This window comes from Equus caballus, chromosome 10, assembly GCF_041296265.1.
Source record: "Equus caballus isolate H_3958 breed thoroughbred chromosome 10, TB-T2T, whole genome shotgun sequence".
NCBI classification, from domain to species: domain Eukaryota; kingdom Metazoa; phylum Chordata; class Mammalia; order Perissodactyla; family Equidae; genus Equus; species Equus caballus.
In genome coordinates, this window is record NC_091693.1 from 10,057,002 (window position 1) to 10,074,140 (window position 17,139).

The window sequence follows — 17,139 nt, forward strand, 5'->3', positions numbered from 1 at the left end:
CGCGCTGGCCCTGTTCCTGCACGGCGCTCCCCCGCTCCTGCCCCGTCCTTCCTGGAGTCCAGGAGGTGGCCACGCCCATTCAACCCATTTCACAGATGAGGAGCGTGGGGGTGGCACCAGTGTGAGGGCTGGCCCGCCCAGCGAGCAGATCCACCGCTGCCTCGAGTGGGGCTCATTTGCGTTTCCCTGGTGGCTGGTCAGGTGGAGCAGACTTTCCCGTGTTCCTCGACCGTTTGGAACCTGTGGAGTGCCGTGCTGCGCCCCTGCGGAGAGCCCATGCAGGTCACTTGCCTGTTTTCCCATTGGGCTGCCTGCATTTTTATTTTTGATTCTTTGCGTCAGATCCTGGATTCTTTCTAAGATGTCACACGATCTTCCCCCAGTCTGCGGCTTCCCTTTTCCCTTTTCTTGTTGTGTCTTTTGATGGACAGAAGCGCTTCATTTTAGTGTAGTCACATTTATCGCTGATTTCCTTTATAGTTCGATCGTTCTGCTTCTCACGTATAGTCTTATTTGTTCTGGAATTATGCGTGCGTGTGTATGACGTAAGGGGACATCAGTCTCGTATTTTCCTCCTGGATCCCCTGTCATCCAAATCCTATTTCTTAGAACGGGCTGACTTCTCTCCCTGCCACCCCGTTGGACGCCACGTATCCATGGGTCTGTTTCTGGGTGATCTCGTCCTTTCTCTCGCTCTCTCTGTTTATTCCTGCATCAGCACCATGCTGTCCGAATGTCTGTAGTTCACAGTAAGTCTTGATCGTGGGGTGAACACACCCTCCCGCTTGTTCTTCTTTAGAGTGTCTCGGCCATTCTTGGCTCTTTATAATTCCATGGAAATATCAGACAAGCCTTGGTCACACAAGCAGACGTGACCTGGAGTCTCCCAGTCCATGAACGTGGTATATCCCTCCATTTATTCATGCTTCCTTGGGCTCCCCGGAAGGTGTCATCCTTGCCAGCAGAGGCCTCCACCACCTCTGGCTGGGTTTATTCCGAGGTCCCCTGTGACGTGGCGGGAGCCTGTGCCCCCTCCCCGTCCCTGGGTCGGCCTCGCTGGGTGAGGCCCTCAGCATCGGCAGGGCCACCTCCCCGTCCCCTGCTTCCTCCCCGGCACCGCCCTGGGCCTGGGCCGAGGGTGGGCAGGACGCCCGGAGAGGAGGTTGTAATTTTCCTGAATGATTTCAAGGGCTAATTAAAGGTTTTCCTTGACTAATCAGCTTACGGTTTAATTATTGGGGAACAGGCTCAGAGATGCGGGAAGCAGCTCTGGGAGGTCTCCTGGCGTGGCAGGAAGGAGCCTCGGCCCATCGGCCCAGCCCTTCCCCGGGGGCGGAGTCGGGGGCTACCCGGGCATCCCTGTGGGAGAGCAGCCGGGGAGGCTGGCAGAGGCGGGGAAGGGAGGAGTGGGTCCCTTCCCTGGTTTTGAAATCTCTCCGAGGCTCCCACTGCCCGGGAGGGGTCGAGCCCTGGGGCCTCCCGGTCAGGCCTGCCCCCTTCTGCTTGCCAGCTGCCCTGCAGCCTGCTGGCCTCCGCCTCCGTGCGCTGCTCCCACGTCACGTGTCCTTTGGGGCGTGGCCTGAAGCTCACCCCCCCCACCCGCCACAGCAGGTCCAGAGCAGATGATAAGCACTGCCCGCCCCTTGCTGGCTGTCAGGGTCACTCGTCACCCCGGATAAGCGCTTCTTAGGGGGACGCCTGGGCTGGGCCCTGTGGTCCAGCATTTGAGTTGGGGGGACCCGAGAGGAGAAGGGGTTCGGGGGAGAAGGCTGGGAGGGGGTGTTCAGGCCCTGGGAACTGAGCGATGGCTGAGGCCTTCCCAGGGGAGGCGGCAGGCTGGACTGGACAGAGGATGGGCTCCTGGGAGTTTGTGAAGGGGGAGGGGACCGAGATAGCTGTGCCAGGCCTGGCTTCATTCCTCAAATTCCTCAGCCGGCCCCAGACTCCCAGTGGCCCAAGATGGGGGAGGGCGGAGCGGCAGAGAGGAGCCTCCTGGGCACTGCCCTGCCCTCTCCACGCCCCCGCCGCTGCCTCATCAGTCTCTCAATTTACAACCCCCTGCCCCAGGGCTCAGCCACCGGCCTGGGGGGGGCACCCCCATCCCGTGTTCACTCCTGGCGGCACAGTCGTCACCTGGTGGGGGTGTCCATGCAGGGCCCAGGCCTAGACCATTTGAGTCCAGATCTCTGGCTGTGGGACCTGACATTGGGGTTTTTGTAACTCCCTGGGTGACCCTAGTAGGATTCTGAGCTGGGATGAGAGCCGCTCGCCTACAGAAATGATGGTGAACGCGTTCGCTTCTGTGACGTTCCGGCACTTTTTCTAGGCTTCTGACGTGGTGGGATGAAGTCATGTCACCCCCACAGCCACACTCCCTGTGGGAAGATGTGACCGCTGTTCCCGTGCTACAGACGAGGCACCCGAGCCGGGGAGGCCTCCGTGCCCGGGCCTCAGGCCCCTGGCTGGGTGACCGGCTGTCTACCCCGCTCCCCGCTTCTCCTCTGCTTCTCTCCCCTGTCTCTGCCTCTGCCTCTCTCCCTCCTTCCACCTTCATGTCTGCCTCCCTCCCGCCCTGGAAGGCGCTTCCAGGCCTCCCTGTTTAGAGCCGGGATCTCGCTGAAGCCGCAGTGGGGAGACAGCTTCTGCAGGCCCAGGACCCATGGGAAGGACGCTCTTGGCACCTGGGGGCGGGGAGGGCACGCATCCCACTGACGGTCGAGGCCTGAGGCAGGGAGGACTGTCTAGGCGGGCAGAGCCTGACATCCTCTGACCCCACGCCCCTCTGTGGGCCCAAAAATCTGGTGGTGTCATCTGTTGCCAGTTCACCACTTCAGGCTCCTGTGGGTGGCCCATGGTTTCATTTCAGCAGAGGTGACGATCACATTGCAGGTGCCTTTACTGTCTGGTAGGAATGAGGGGGACTGAGAGTTCAGTGTCCCTGTGTGTCCCCGCTCACCGAGGGCTCCCTTGCCTGCTCTCCCACCCCTCCCAGCTCCCCTGGGGCCACGCCCGGAGCCCCCAGAGCTCTGCGTTGGTTCCTGCATCTGGAGCAGATGCCTCCCGGGCGCTGGGAGGGTGAAGTGAGTCAGCGTGCGTGTGTGGCACCCGCACGGGGCCACCATCATCGTGTCACTAGGCGTTAGGGTTGCTGTTGCTGCGATGGCTGGGACAGTTATTAGGGCAGGATGCGCATCTGGATTTAGTAATTAAGATTTACGGGGCGAGCGATCTGTCATGCTCTGCTGTTGTGGTTAGGCCACGTTCCGTTTCGGAAAAGGTTTCACAGCTTTGCGTATGGCAGTGTTCACAGATGCTCAGAAGGATGGTCGATGCCCGCCGCACGAGCCCATCACCGGCTCCCACACGTACCAGCCATGACCCGGCTCTGTCATTCGTATCCCACCCGACCTCACTGATGATCTCAAAGCAATTCCCCAGCATCGTATACTTAGCCAGAAATGTTTCATATTTTTCTCCTGTAAGAGATAAGGAGTCTTAAAAAAAAGCCGCAGTACCATTGTCGCAGGAAGAAAAGAACACCGTAGCCTCACCTTTCCCCGATTGTCTTATCATCCTTCTGCAGTGTGCTTGTTTGACTTGGAATCCAGACCAGGTCTGTGCTTGCACTTGGTTGACAGGCCCTCCAGTCCTCTGTCGTCTGTCCTGAGTGCACTTGGGGTTGGGTCGTTTATCTATCACAGACCCTGGTCTCTCGTCCTCTAGAGCTTTCCAGTCTGGGGCTGGCTGGTGCATCCTTGTGGCGTCATTTAACGTGCTCCTCTGTCCCCTGTGCTTCCTGTAAATTGAGGTTTAGGTCTCAATGGTATTCAGGGTCTGCTTCTTTCATGGGTGGTGCTATCAGGTCAACGTTACTGTCTGGGGCACTTTTTAAATAACTTTAATTAAGATTTTTTAAAAAGTGAGTAGACTGTAAAGAAAATTTCTCAGTCGCTCCTAGGAAGGCCGGTACCTGGATACATCAGAAATAGGGCAGGAGGGTCCTGCACGCCTGAGGCTTGGGAATGGCTGGGGCCTGGGAGCAAAGGGCTGCGTGTTGGCCTCCAGTCTCCAGGAACCCTTGACATAGTGCACAGCTTTGGGCTCCTGCTTCGCTGGGACTGTAGGCCCCCAGGCCCCATCCTCATCCTCCACTGCCCCCTGCAGCCTGGCCTGCTGGTTAAGCTGGAGGGACAGAGCTGGACTCCAGCCCGGCTCTGCCCTTGGCCAGCTGGGCGCCCTGGGGAGCTTTCCCGTCCCCGCCTGCTTCCTGCCCTGGAACAGGAGGGGAGCGACGCCTCCCTCGCGGGCTGTGGTCAGGACTCAGAGACCCGCAGCAGACGGCTGGCGCACAGCTGTGCTGGGAGCTGCGTTCTCCATTCACTGTAGACCTCTGACCTCAGCTGCCGGCCTCCCCACCCGCCCGCCCCCTCCCTGCCACACTGCCTCCTCGCACCTCCTGGCAGGTACCAGGCAGGCTCCAGGCGTCAGTGAAGTGGCCATTCCCTCCATCCGGAGCGCTCCTCCCCGGATCCCCACAGGGCTCCCTCCCTTCCCTCGGGTCCCATTCAGATGACCCCCTCTGAGACCTCCCTGACCGCTCTCTGTCCCCTCTCCCACCTGCTATGTACTTTTTTGTTGACTTGCGTGTTGTCTTGTCTCCCCCACTAGAATGTCAGCTCCAGGAAGCAGGGGCTATCCTGTTCCTTGCTGTGTCCCTGGAGCCTTGCATGCGCCGAGTGTCTAATGATTGTGGAGTGTAGGAACAAATGTGAGAACGAACTTGCTTGAGTGACTGGACTTTGGCCTGGGTCAGACCTGCTGTGGAAACCTGGCTCTGATACCCGCTGTGCGACCTTGGGCGGGCACCTCCCCTCTCTGAGCCTCGCTTTCTTCCTCTGCACCATGGAGGCGGTAACAGCACCCTGCTCATTGCCTGCTTGTGCACCAGCACAGTGCCCACACATAACCCTTTGTCACTGGCCTCTCTGCCTTCCTGTGTCTCCAACACAGGGCACAGATGAACCAGCCAGGGCTGTGCCTGCCCTGGGGACTCGACCAAATCCACTCCTTCCGCTCTGTGGGACTGGCCGTGGTGCCCCAGGGCAGGGACGCTGTGGGTGAGTATGTCCCTGTGGCCAGAAGGGCGCCCTGGGGGGTGTGATTCATGCAGGACACGAGAGTGCCTGGATGTGGAGGGACCTGGGTGTCGGGGCTGCCGTGTCTGGGGCTGCTGCTTCCAGGCCTCTGTGAGGTGCCGTGGAGGTCTGGGCTCTGATTACGCTCACGGCTCCAGCCTTTGCACAGAGAAGGAGACTGTCTGCAGGCACGTGCATGTCTCTTGGAAGCTTCCAGATGTCGGAATTGCTGTCCCTGGTGTCTCCTGCACGGAGTGTAAAATATGGCACGTGTACAGAGAGCTGCTGATACCCCCTTGTTCCGTTTAATGAACAGTCATAAAGCAAACACCCACCTCCCGACCCCCGGGTCAGGACGACAGGCCGTGAAGCCGCCTCTATGCCCCATCGCTTCCCTAGGGGGCTCGGGCACTGCTCTGCAGGCTTGTCAACTGCGCGACTGTGGGCGAGGCCGTGGGCCCTGGGCTGCAGCTTGCTCTCAGTGGATGGCTCTTGAGATTTCTCTGCTGGAGAGGAATGCCCCCCAGCATGGGTCAGACACCCCCCTCCCCCCACCCTGCCCATGGCCCGATGAGAGCAGCCCTGTCCTGGGGGAGCCCCGGGGCGCTCCAGACTCCCCTCACCCCAGGCCGGCAGCCCCTCCTCCAGCCACGGTTGAGCCACCGCCCCAAGTGGGAGTGGACGTTTCCTGTCCACAGAGAAATGGGCTTCAGTGACAGGCCCTTGACGTGTCCGGGCCGTGCCTGAGCCCCTGTAAGGTTGGCTGGGGGCTCTGGCCCCATCCTGGGTCTGTCTGTGCCACGGAGGGCCTTCCCTGGAGAGGGTGGGACCCCCTCCCTATGCAAAGGGATTGGGGCTGGGGGCCCCTCCTCTTCTCTTCCCCCCCCACCCTGGCCCCTCCGCTCCGGGGCAGCCCTGTTAGCCAGTCTCAGCCAGCCTTCCGTGCAGAGGCCCTTGGGTGGGGATCGCTACCTGAGGCTCTGGGTCCAGCAGAACTGCATTTGCCACCCGGCTCTGCCACCTACTAGCTGGTGACCTTGGGCACAGGGCAGCACTCCCCCCATCAGCCTCAATTTCCCCGTTTGTGAAATGGAGTTGTGTAAAGGTTATTTTATCCATGTAAAGGAGAGCGGGCACGTAGAAGCCTCTTAGTGGGTACTAGCCATCATTGTCATTGTCCTTATTGCCCTTCACTCGTTCATTTTGCAGTATTCACTGTGTTCCTCCTCTGAGTCCAACCCTGTGCTGGCTGATGCTGTGTGTCAGCCCGAGACCCTGCCCTCGTGGAACTTGTGGTCCAGTGAGGGAGACAGACACAGCTCTGGGCATTGACAGCCCAGAGTGACCTTAGGGCAAGCACAGGCCAGAGTGTCACAGCTGTGGTGGGGGAGGCCCAGAGGACTGTGGGAGGCCCTGGCTCCAGCCCAGAAAATCAGGGAAGGCTTCCTGGAGGGGGAAGACAGCTAAGCAGTTACAGTTATAAAAAATAACACAGAGAGCACGCCTGTATCCCTCACCCAGTTTTCCCATTGGTGACAGCTTGCAAAACTAAAGTTAGTACAAGACCACAACTGGCATACTGACACTGATACAGTCAAGATACAGAACATTCCAGCACAAGGATCCCTCCGCATGCCTTTTATAGCCACTTCCCCTCCCTGGCCTGTCCCTGACTCCTGGCAGCTGCTCATCCCTCATCCCCAGTTTTGTAATTCTGTCCTTTCAAGAATGTTGTGTATAGAGTCACACCGTATGTGGCCTCCTGGGGCTGGCTTTTTTCCGCTCGGCGTGGGTCTCTGGAGATTCATCCAGGTTGTCACCTATGTGAACCGTTCGCTCCTTTTTATTGCTGCGTAGTATTTCACGGTGTGGATGGACCACAGGGTGTTTAATCATTCGCCACGCTGAAGGCTATCAGGGTTGTTTCTACTCCTTAGCTGTTGGAAATAAAGCTGCCACAAACAGTCAAGGACAGGTTTTTGTGTGAACATAAACTCCTGCTTGTCTGGAGCAAGTATCCGGAAGTGCAGGTGCTGGGCACTGTGGCAGCTGCCTGGTTAAAGAACCTGCCGAGGGGCTGGCCCGGTGGCGCAGTGGTTAGGTGCATACATTCTGCTTCTTGGCGGCTCAGGGTTCACCAGTTCGGATCCCGGGTGCGGACATGGCACTGCTTGGCACGCCATGCTGTGGCAGGCATCCTACGTATAAAGTAGAGGAAGATGGGCACGGATGTTAGTTCAGGACCAGTCTTCCTCAGCAAAAACAGGAGGATTGGCAGCAGTTAGCTCAGGGCTAATATCTTCCTCAAAAAAAAGAAGCTGCTAAACGGCAGCTTTCCAGAGTGGCTGTCCCATTTCGCATCCCCCAGCAGTGGATGGAAGATCCAGTTTCTCTGTGTCCTCGCCAGCATTTGGTGCTGTCACGATTTTTTGTTTGAGCTGTTTTAATAGGCGTGTCGTCATACCTCATTGTGGCTTTGATTTGCAGTTCTCCGGTGGCTAGCGATGTGGAGCATCCTTTCACATGCTCCTCTGCTGTCTGCGCGTCCTCTTCGGTGAAATGTCTTCATGTCTTCTGCTCATTTTCTAATTGGCTTGTTTGATTTTTTTGCTGTTGCGTTTTGAGAGTTCTTTCTCTCTTCTAGATACTAGTTTGTCGTCAGATATCGATTTGCAAATATTTTCTCCAGATCTGTAGCTTTTTATCCTCTTCACGTGGACTTTTGTAGGGCAAAAGGTTTCAATTTTGTGGAGGTCTACAATATTAATTTTTCCTTTTATGGATCGTGCTTTTGGTGTCAAATCTAAGAACTCTGCCCCAGCCCCAGATCCCGAAGATTTGTTTGTTTGTTTTCTAAAAGTTTTATAGTTTTACATTTTACGTTTAAGTCTGTGATCCGTCATAAGTTAATGTGCAAAGTGAGGTTTAGATCAAGCTTCATTTTTTGGCGTATGGATGTCCCGTTGTTCCAGCAACATTTGTTGAAAATGCAGTCTTTCCTCCACTGAATTTGCTTATGTTTCTTTGTCAAAAATCACTTACCACAATGAGATACCACTGCACACCTACCAGGATGGCTATTGTCAAAAAAATGGGAAGTAGCAAGCGTTGCTGAGGATGTGGAGAACTCGGACCCTCGTACGTTGCTGGTGGATGCGTACCACTGTGATGCAGCCGCTGTGGAAAACAGTTTGGTAGTTTCTCAAGAGTTAGATACAGGGACCGGCCCTGTGGCCCAGTGGTTCAGTTTGTGCTCTGCTTCGGCGGCCCAGGGTTTCACCGGTTCAGATCCTGGGCACGGACATGGCACCGCTCATCAAGCCATGCTGAGGCAGCGTCCCATATGCCACAACTAGAAGGACCCACAACTAAAAAAAATATATACAACTATGTACCGGGGGGCTTTGGGGAGAAGAAGGAAAAATCAAATCTTTAAAAAAAAAAAGTTAAATATGGAGTCACCATGTGACCCAGCAATTCTGCTCCTAGGTGTATATCCAAAAGAAATTGAAAACAGAGGGTTGAACAGGTACTTGTACACCGGCGGTCATAGTTGCCTTGTTCACAACAGCCAAAAGGAGGAAACAGCCCAAGTGTCTATCAACAGACGAATGGATAAACAAAATGTGGTGTATATACACAGTGGAGTATTATTCAGCCATAAAAAAGGAGTGAAATCTTGATATATGCTACAATATGGAGGGACCTTGAAAACTAGGCTTAGTGGAATAAGCCAGGCGTGGGAGAAATATTGTAAGATTCCACTGATATGAGGTTCCTAGAAGAGGCAAACTCAGAGAGACCAGAAGTAGGATGGCAGGTACCAGGGGCCGGGGGAGGGGCATGGGGAGTGTGGTTGATGGGCACACGGTTTTTGTTGGGAATGATGAAAAAGTTTTGGGTACAGACAGTGATGGTGGTTACACAACATCGTGAATGTCTTTAATGCCACTGAATTATGCGCTTTACAAATGGTAAAAGGGACAAATATTATGTATATTTTACCACAATGAAAAAATCAGTGTTTTAGAAACCAGCTGGGTGTATCCGTGTGGGTGTGTTTCTGGTTCTCTGTTCTGTTCACTGATCTGTGTGTTTATCCACACTGTCTCGAGTACTGTAGCTGTGTAGCAGGCCTTGATATCGGGGAGAGGGAGTCCCCCCACTTTATTCCTCATCTAGGGGCTGGGCCTGGCGTTTGGGGAGCTCCAGTTGGGCTACCCGTGTGGCCGATGGCACTGTGATTTTCCTAGGCCCTTGCCTCGTCCTCAGCCCCTGTGTCTGACTCATAGCAGGCGTTGCTTTTTCTCAGCAGATGTCGGTTCAGTCTGTCCCCACGTCTCCATGTCCAGCCATCAGGGTGTCTTCATCCATTGCCTGGAGCAGTGCTATGGTCTTGTCACTTGTCCCCACACCCACTCAGGCCCCGTGTCCTGTCCTCCACAGACAAGGTGGCCACAGGTACATCTTTCAAATGTAGGCCCATCCTCATCTCCCCTGTCCTGCCTTGCCCCCCCCAGCCCCCCACCCAGTGGCCTGGCTCCTGCCCCTCCCTGGCCGGGCTCCACCACAGCCACACTCTCGTCCCTCCAGCCAGCCCATCTCGGCTGGAATTTCACGTTTCATTTGTGTCACCCTAGAGTGTAAGCCCCAGGGGCGGGGACCCCCTCCCGCCCCCGCAGTTCCACTCCTGGGCATTTGGCCCACAGGTGCCCTGGCACACCTGTGATGTGACATCTGCACTGCACGTGCTCGTCATTGCCACACCATCTGTAAGAGCAAAAGCCTGGACCCCCAACCTGGCCCCGTGGGGACTGGCTCAGGGCATCGGGGCCCTTCCACGCGGCTGCCACGAGGCTGTGCTTTGCAGAGCTCAAGGCGCGGATATGAGAGGGAGATATTTTTCTTTAAAATCATAATTTAAAATTGTTTCATAGACTCTGGAAAGTGCATAAAGCGTAAAAGTAGAGCATAACCGGTTACCATGGAGGGAAGACCCCCACAGCGCCCCTGCAGGCGAGGAAGCCGGGTCCACCCCCAGAGGCAGCCCCTCGCCCACTGTGGTGACAGTCGCTGCCTGCTTCTCTCTTGGTTTTGCCACCCCTGCATGCGCCCCTCAACAGCGTATTTCATTTTGTCTGGTTTTGAACTTTTTCTAAACAAAGTGTAGGATGTATCATCTTACGCTTCGCTGCTTCTGTTTAGCATCACCTTCGATGTGCGTCCGCATGTGGCCGTGGGCCAGCCCTTCTCGCTGTCATGTGCTCTTCCCTGGAGCCCGGAGATCGCAGGTCATTGTCCATCACCAGCAGTCAGGCATTCGCCATGTCCCCAGTCACCGTGTCCCCACTCTCCGGCCCGTTCAGACTGTGCCGTGTCAACCTTCCCACGCCTACCTTCCCACGCCCATCCCCGGGGCCCGCAGCCACAGTTGCTTGGGGACAGACCCAGGAGAGTGCTGCCAGATGCCAAGTGTGCGTCTGCACCTCCGCTGGGCCCGCAGCGTAGGAGAGCCGAGGAGCCTCCGTGCCTGTGTGGTGTATGGTGTTTCTAAAAAGTGTGCAAGCATGTGTGCACAGGCACACACACGCATGTGAAGGCTCTCTCTGAAAGAAGACAGAGGAACCTGCACTAGAGGTTGCCCCCAGGGCTGAGCTGGGGCAGGCGCGTGCTGGCAGTGCCATTGGCTTCTGAACCCTGTGCCGTCTGAGAGACACAGAGCTGAGCTAGAGAAAGGAGAGGAGAAGATGGGCACAGACCAAGCCCTGAGGTGGCGGACGGCTGACACTGGGGGATCCGAGTGACAGGTTTCATGAGGGTTCATTGGCTCAGTCTCTATTTGGGGTGTGTTTTAAAAGTTTTATGATAAACAAAGGTCTGTTCCGGGTGCGAGACCTTGGACTGCCCTCCCCTTGCCCCTACGGGCTGGCCCAGGAGGACCCCTTGTCTCCAGTGAGACTTCTGGAGGAGGGCCACTCCCTCCCTCCCCCTGCCTCTCCCTCCCTCCCGCTGGACCTAGTTTCCCTGGCTGGCCAGAACTGCCCGATCCTGACCTTCTCCCCTGCGGAGCCCAAACCAGCCTGTCCGGTTTGGGGAGGTTTGGGGAGCCCGCCCTCCTTGGCTCCTCTCTGGGTGGCTGCCCAACAGGTGCTCCACCCAGTGGGGGAGGGGATGACCTGCCCTGCTGTGGCCCCTGGCGTGGTGGGCGGCTGGGAGTCCGGCCCTGGGAGCTGGTGCAGTGCTCCTGGTCAGAGCCATCAAGTCCTTTGGGAGCTGGCTGATGAGGGAGCAGCTGCGGGTGCCAAGCCGGGGAGCAGGAAGGACAAGGCGTCTCTGTCCACCTGCCCACCTGAGCCACTGGCCCACTCGGCCCCTGCCCTGGGCCTGGCCCACTGCACAACCCGGGTCCTTGCCACTCACAGGACCCGCCCTCCAGTGAGGGCGCAGCCCTGCTCGGGTGCCACCCCCGGGAGGGGAGTTTTGTCTGGTGTGTCCACTGCTGAATTCTCAGGGCCTCCAGCAGACCTGCGGGTGTGTGCTGGGAGCCTGCGGGGGGGAAAGACGTGACAGGGATAGTGACAGCCTGGAGGGGGCAGTGCTGGGATGGAGCCCAGAGGAGGGACCGGACCCCGCCAGGGGCTGAGGGAGGCTTCCTGCAGGAGAAGGTGCCTGAGGGAGGGACCGAAGGCTGGAGAGGGCTGAGCCAGGCAGCCCCACCCCTGCCCCCCAAGTCGTGTCCCCCGCCCCTGTCGTGGGGGAGACAGACAGACCATCACACAAGAACCAGTTTCACGCAGGGAGCTCTGACCTGAGCCAGCAAAGGTCTGCAGGAGGAGCGAGGTGCAAGGCCGAGACGGGCGAGGCCAGCGCAGCCCCTCTGGCTTCCCGCTCTCTGAGCATCTTCTTCCCCTGTTCTGGGGTGGGGGTTCCGAGCAAGCCAGCCTCATGCTCAGAGCAGCTGGTTAAGGGCACAGGTGTCAGGACAGATGGCCTGAGCTCCCTGCTGGGTGCCTTGGGCAAGTCACTCAGCTTCTCTGGGCCTGATTCCTCTGTTGTAAAACAGGCCTGATACAGGACCTGTCCATTTAGAGCATTGGTGACGTAAAACAGCTTCGTGTGTGTCGATGCTGAGAGCACGGCCTGGCCCGAAGGAAGTTCTCCAGAAAGTTGGACCACTTATTTTCTGAAGGGTTAGAGCATCCTGGCCAGACATGGCATTCGGAAGGCCCACCCCTCCCCACCTCTCCCCGTTCCTGCCAGCCACATCTCCCAGGCCCCCTCTCACGCCTAGAGGTGGTGATGTGGGGGTTCGCCACGCTCCCCCCTGCATCCTGCCCCCTCCCCGGTTAGGCTGAGAGTCTCAGGTTCGTCCTAGTGGGTGAGTGGGGCGGCCCTCTTGGAGCTCTTGCTGGGATCACAGCCTGGGAGTGGGGGAGAGGGGACAGCAGCAAGCCCTGGGTCTCCAGCCACCCCTCCAGATGAGAGTCCACTCACCCCCGCCCCTCTGTCCAGCCCCAAGCCCTGGTGTCATTTCAAACCTGGCTGCCCCACCAGCCACCCAGCCAGCTGCTCCCAGGCCCTCAGCCCCACGCCATGTGGCTTCCCTGGCCCCTGGCCTCGCGTGGCATGGGGAGTGAGGTGTGCATGCGTGTGCATGTAGGGTCTGACCCTGCTGAAGCAAGGGCCGTAGTTGGGGTCCCTGCTCCAGTGTCCCTGCCCCTCCCTCTGTGGGGCAGTCGTGGGCCATGTGGCCCCAGCTCTCCAGGCTTGGCCCCACCTCCTCCATCCCTCCCTCCCAGCCTCCACTCTCCGCCCTCCCGTGGGCTGGAGCCACAGCCAAGCTCTACTCTTGCCAGGGCAGGGCCGCGTCACCACCCGCTGCCAGGGAGGCTGGGACGCAGAGCCCAGCCAGCTTTCCTTGGTGGGCACCCTCATCGAGGGCTGGTGGAGCCCCTTGCTCCCCACTCCCTGCTCCCAGCTGGCGGCCCCTCGTCCACTGGCCCCCACTGAGGGGGGTCCAGGACGGAGGGAAGACGATAGTGGAGGTGAGCTGGCCCGGGCCTCAGGCGGGAGTGGAGGGGAGGGGAGGGGAGGGCTGATTGGGTATGGGGAGGACAGTCCTGCCTCCTGGACACCTGAGCCACCCAAGCCAGTGGAAGCATGTGTGCCAGGGGCCACACCTTCCTTGGGTCGGGGCGAGGTCACCGTGTCACCGGGTGTTCCCGTGGCAGGTGTCTGCCGGGGCTCACCCGTGCCTTAGCACAGGGCCCAAGAGTCTCAGGGAGCGCCTTCCTGGGGTCTGGTGGGCATGGGGCAGGTTCGCAGGGACTCTGCCTCACTGGGTCTCTCTGGGTGACCCTGGGAGTGGCCGTGGGTGTGTGGGGGTCCATCAGGGGTCTCATCACCTACTGTGTGGGTCCGGGGTGGTGGGGTCCTGTGGTCTGCCTGTGTGTCTCGGGGTGCACTCCTGGGAGCGTGGGGCCCTGGGGGACACCTTTGTCCATCAGTCCGGCGGTTTTGGAGCATCTGGGATGGTGTGTGTGCACATGTGTGCCTGTGTGTCCAGGTAGGGGCTGAGGTCTGTACTGTGTGTGTCTCTTTCTGGAGCCCCTGCGTCTCTAGGGCTGTGTGGCTCTTTGCAGGGTTCGTGGATGGATCCTGGGGCTGGGGCTTCTTCGGGGTTGCAGCATGGGCTCTCCGATTGTCCTGGCCTTTCCATTCTGAGAGCTTCCTCTGAGCCTGGCCTCTCTTTATTTTATTATTATTATTATTTTTTTTTGCTGAGGAAGATTGTCGCTGAGCTAACATCTGTGCACATCTTCCTCTATTTTGTGTGTGAGACGCCACCACAATGTGGCTTGATGAGCAGTGTGCAGGTCTGCACCCAGGATCCGAACCCACAAACCCCGGGCCGTCAAAGCGGAGTGTGCGAACTTAACCCCTACACCACAGGCCGGCTCCTCTTTAAGCTGCCTCCCCCACATTCTCTCTCATGCCTCACAGCTCGTCTGCATGCCCTGCTCTGGGCAGGATAGCCTTTCCCGCGCCCAGGGTCCTGTCTTCGGCCACTGACAGGGTGTCCACGTGCTGTGGGCTTGGGGCAGCTGCTGCTGTCTGGCTGCTCAGTGGCTTTTCTGTGGGACCGCTGTGTGTGTTGCTGTGCATCTGCGGTTGTGTGGCTGAGTGTCTGTGTCCTGGTCCCTGTGGACAACCTGGGCACCGTGGAGCACCGTCTGTGATGCTTCTGTGCTGGGGCTCGTGTGTGTGTGTGTGTGTGTGTGTGTGTGTGTTGGTGCGTGTCTCTGTGCTCCTTGCTAGGTTTTGGACCCATGGAGGAGAGGGCAATGTGTGTTGTGGGCATCGGTGGCTGTGTGTGTGTGTATGTGTGTGTGCGCACACGCGCGCGCTGGGTTCCAGGGGACTTGGGAGGGGTCCGGAGCCTCTTTTCTGCCTGGTGCCCCCTCCCCCCTTCCCGCCTGCCTCAGGAGGCATGAATGAAGTCTACTCCGATTTCCCAGTCCCTATGGGCTCACCCACATCTCAGGTTTGTGTGGCCTCCGTCCCCACCCTGGGCGCCTCTAGGGGGTGAGGGGAGCCAACAGTGCCCTTTATGTCCAGGCCCTGTTGTGCTGGCCAGGTAGGGAGGGGGCGCCCAAGCCTGGGGAGCCTCCCAGCCTCCCTGGGGGCTCCGAGCACCGGCCTGGGCCCGGCTGGTAAAGGAAGCAGTGACTCTTCCTTTAGCCACACTTGCTAGCTGCACCCCCACTGTGCTGGGCACGGCTGGGGACACATGTGGCTGAGATGGCCTCAGGCCCTGTCCTCTCTGGGCTCCCAGTCCAGCAGGCAGGGCAAACCTCAGACAGTGGCAGCCGCTATGCTCCCCCATCCCAGCCCGGGAGAAGGGAAGACTTAACAGTTTTGCTCTCGCTGGGAGAGGACCAGGCCCAACATCCTCTTTCATGTATTTGTTCCTTCCTTTATTCATGGAGCAGCAGCAACGACAGCGGCAATAATAATAACAGTAGCTAACCTGTGGTGAGGACCCACTGGGCGCCAGGCACTGTTGTAAATGCTTTGCGACGTGTCATCTCATTTGATCATCCAGACATTCCCAGGAGATTGGGACTCTTATTATCCCCAGTTTGCAGATGCGGACAACTGAGGCCCGGAGAAGTTGAGTGACTTGCTCAAAGGCGGACAGCTTGGAAGTGGTGGAGCTGACCTGAGCCTGGGCAGTCTGCTCTTAACCACCAGCTGCCTGTGGAGTCCTTGTGCTGACACGGCCTGTGCCAAGGCCTGCGGGGGGAGCATGGCATAGCATCTGGCCAGAACAACTCCAGGCCCTGCTCCCCAAGGCCAGGGTGACCCCAGATCTGTGGGTCTTTATGAAATTCCACCCGTGGGGGGACTCACAGATTTCCAGCAGCGTCCCCTGCTGTAGAATTTGCCTGTAGCCAAAACATGCTGCCACTTCCTCACATTTCCAGCCTGGGCCACGTGGCTGGAGTGGGCCTCCCTGGGTGGGCGGGGCCTGGGGGGGCCTCCTTGGGGTGGGCAGGGGCCTGGGGGGGCCTCCCTGGGTGGGCGGGGCCTGGGGGGGCCTCCTTGGGGTGGGCAGGGGCCTGGGGGGTGCCTCCCTGGGTGGGCGGGGCCTGGTGTGGGCTCCCAGTGGGGCCCCTCTTGTGGTGTTTGGATCATGCACCAGATTATTCACAAAATACCCAGGTTCCATCTCTGAAGACTTGGGCCCTGGTTCTCGGGTGTCAGGGTCAGACTTCCAGACAGTGTGGGATGGGTCTCGGGGCCCCCGTCTGCCCTCTGCCCCACCACCTCACCTCTTCAGGCTCCAGACTCACCACTTCGGCCCTGGCATCACTGTCTGTTCCACAAACATGTACTGAGTGCCTGCTGTGTGCCAGGCCCCATGCTAGATGCAGGGACGCAGCACAGACAAGCCCCCTGCTCTCCGGAGCTGACACTCCACTGGGGAGAGGGGAGGTGGGGGACTGACGGTAGACAGGTGTATGGTGCCAGGTGGTCATAAATGCCATGGGGAATACAAAGCAGGGGTGCAAATTTGCTCAGGGGGTTGGGGAAGGCCTCTGTGAGGAGGTTTTATTTGCCCCAAGGCCTGAATATCTGAAAAGGGGGAGCCATGCAGCTCTGGGCAGAGGGAACAGTAGGTGCTAAGGTCCTGAGGCTGGAACAAGCTTAAAGTGTCCAAGACTACAGGGGAGGAGGCCAGCGTGGCTGGAGTGAAGTGAGGGGAGGAGATGAGTCCCGACATTGGCAGGGCCTTGTTGAATCCAGTGGGGAGTTTCATCTGAGCGGGAAGCCCTCACATTTCTTCCGATTCCCTCCTAACCAAGGCCACCTTCCTGATCGTGGGTCTGGTCGTTGGCAGTGGAATTATCTCTGTCCTTGTTCTTGTCCCGTAAACCTCTAGGGTCTGTAATCTGGAGTGGAGGCCTGGGCTGGGGCTGGGGCTGCTCGGAAGAGGAGGCTGAGGGGGTGTCAGAAGGCCTTCTTCGTGGCTTGGGGCTGGCCCGGTTGCAGTAGCGGTCAAGTTCGCATAGTCCACTTCAGAAGCCTGGGGTTCGCTGGTTCAGATCTTGGGTACGGACCTAGCACGGCTCATCAGGCCATGCTATGGTAGTGTCCCACATAAAATAGAAGATGGGCACAGATGTTATCTCAAGGCCAATCTTCCTCACATAAAAAAAAGGGCCTTCTCTGTGGGTCAGAGTGGATGCTTTTGTGACCTGGCCCTGGGTGGCCCTGGGCAGTGACTTCCTCCCTGGGCCTCGGTTTCCTGGTTTGGGAGATGAGAAGGAAGAGGACCCTGTGCCCATCCCCTCCCCAGGAACTGGTGGGAGGGTTCAGCATGGCCTTGTCTGTGCGCCCAACGTAGCCCCAGCAGAGGCAGCGTGAGACACGTGCGCGTGCCTTCTGTGTGCTCAGCCACCACAAAGGGGGGGCATATTCTGGGCTGGGATCTGGCTGT

At 58.4% G+C, this 17,139-nt stretch overlaps 1 protein-coding gene across 6 annotated transcripts in view; it reads left to right on the forward strand.

Moving 5' to 3' along the window:
- PAK4 (p21 (RAC1) activated kinase 4) overlaps window positions 1–17,139 on the forward strand; it is a 48,871-nt gene that overhangs the window by 14,984 nt on the left and 16,748 nt on the right. Inside the window, exon 1 of one of the 6 annotated variants that reach the window (XM_070222940.1) lies at window positions 4,944–5,117. The exons of 3 other annotated variants lie outside the window; for them this stretch is intronic. The gene's annotated coding sequence lies outside the window, so the exon portion shown is untranslated. Of the gene's footprint in view, window positions 1–4,943; window positions 5,118–12,969; window positions 13,181–17,139 lie in introns of those variants that run through there. 2 more of the 6 variants (XM_023649697.2, XM_070222941.1) reach the window with 2 other exon arrangements.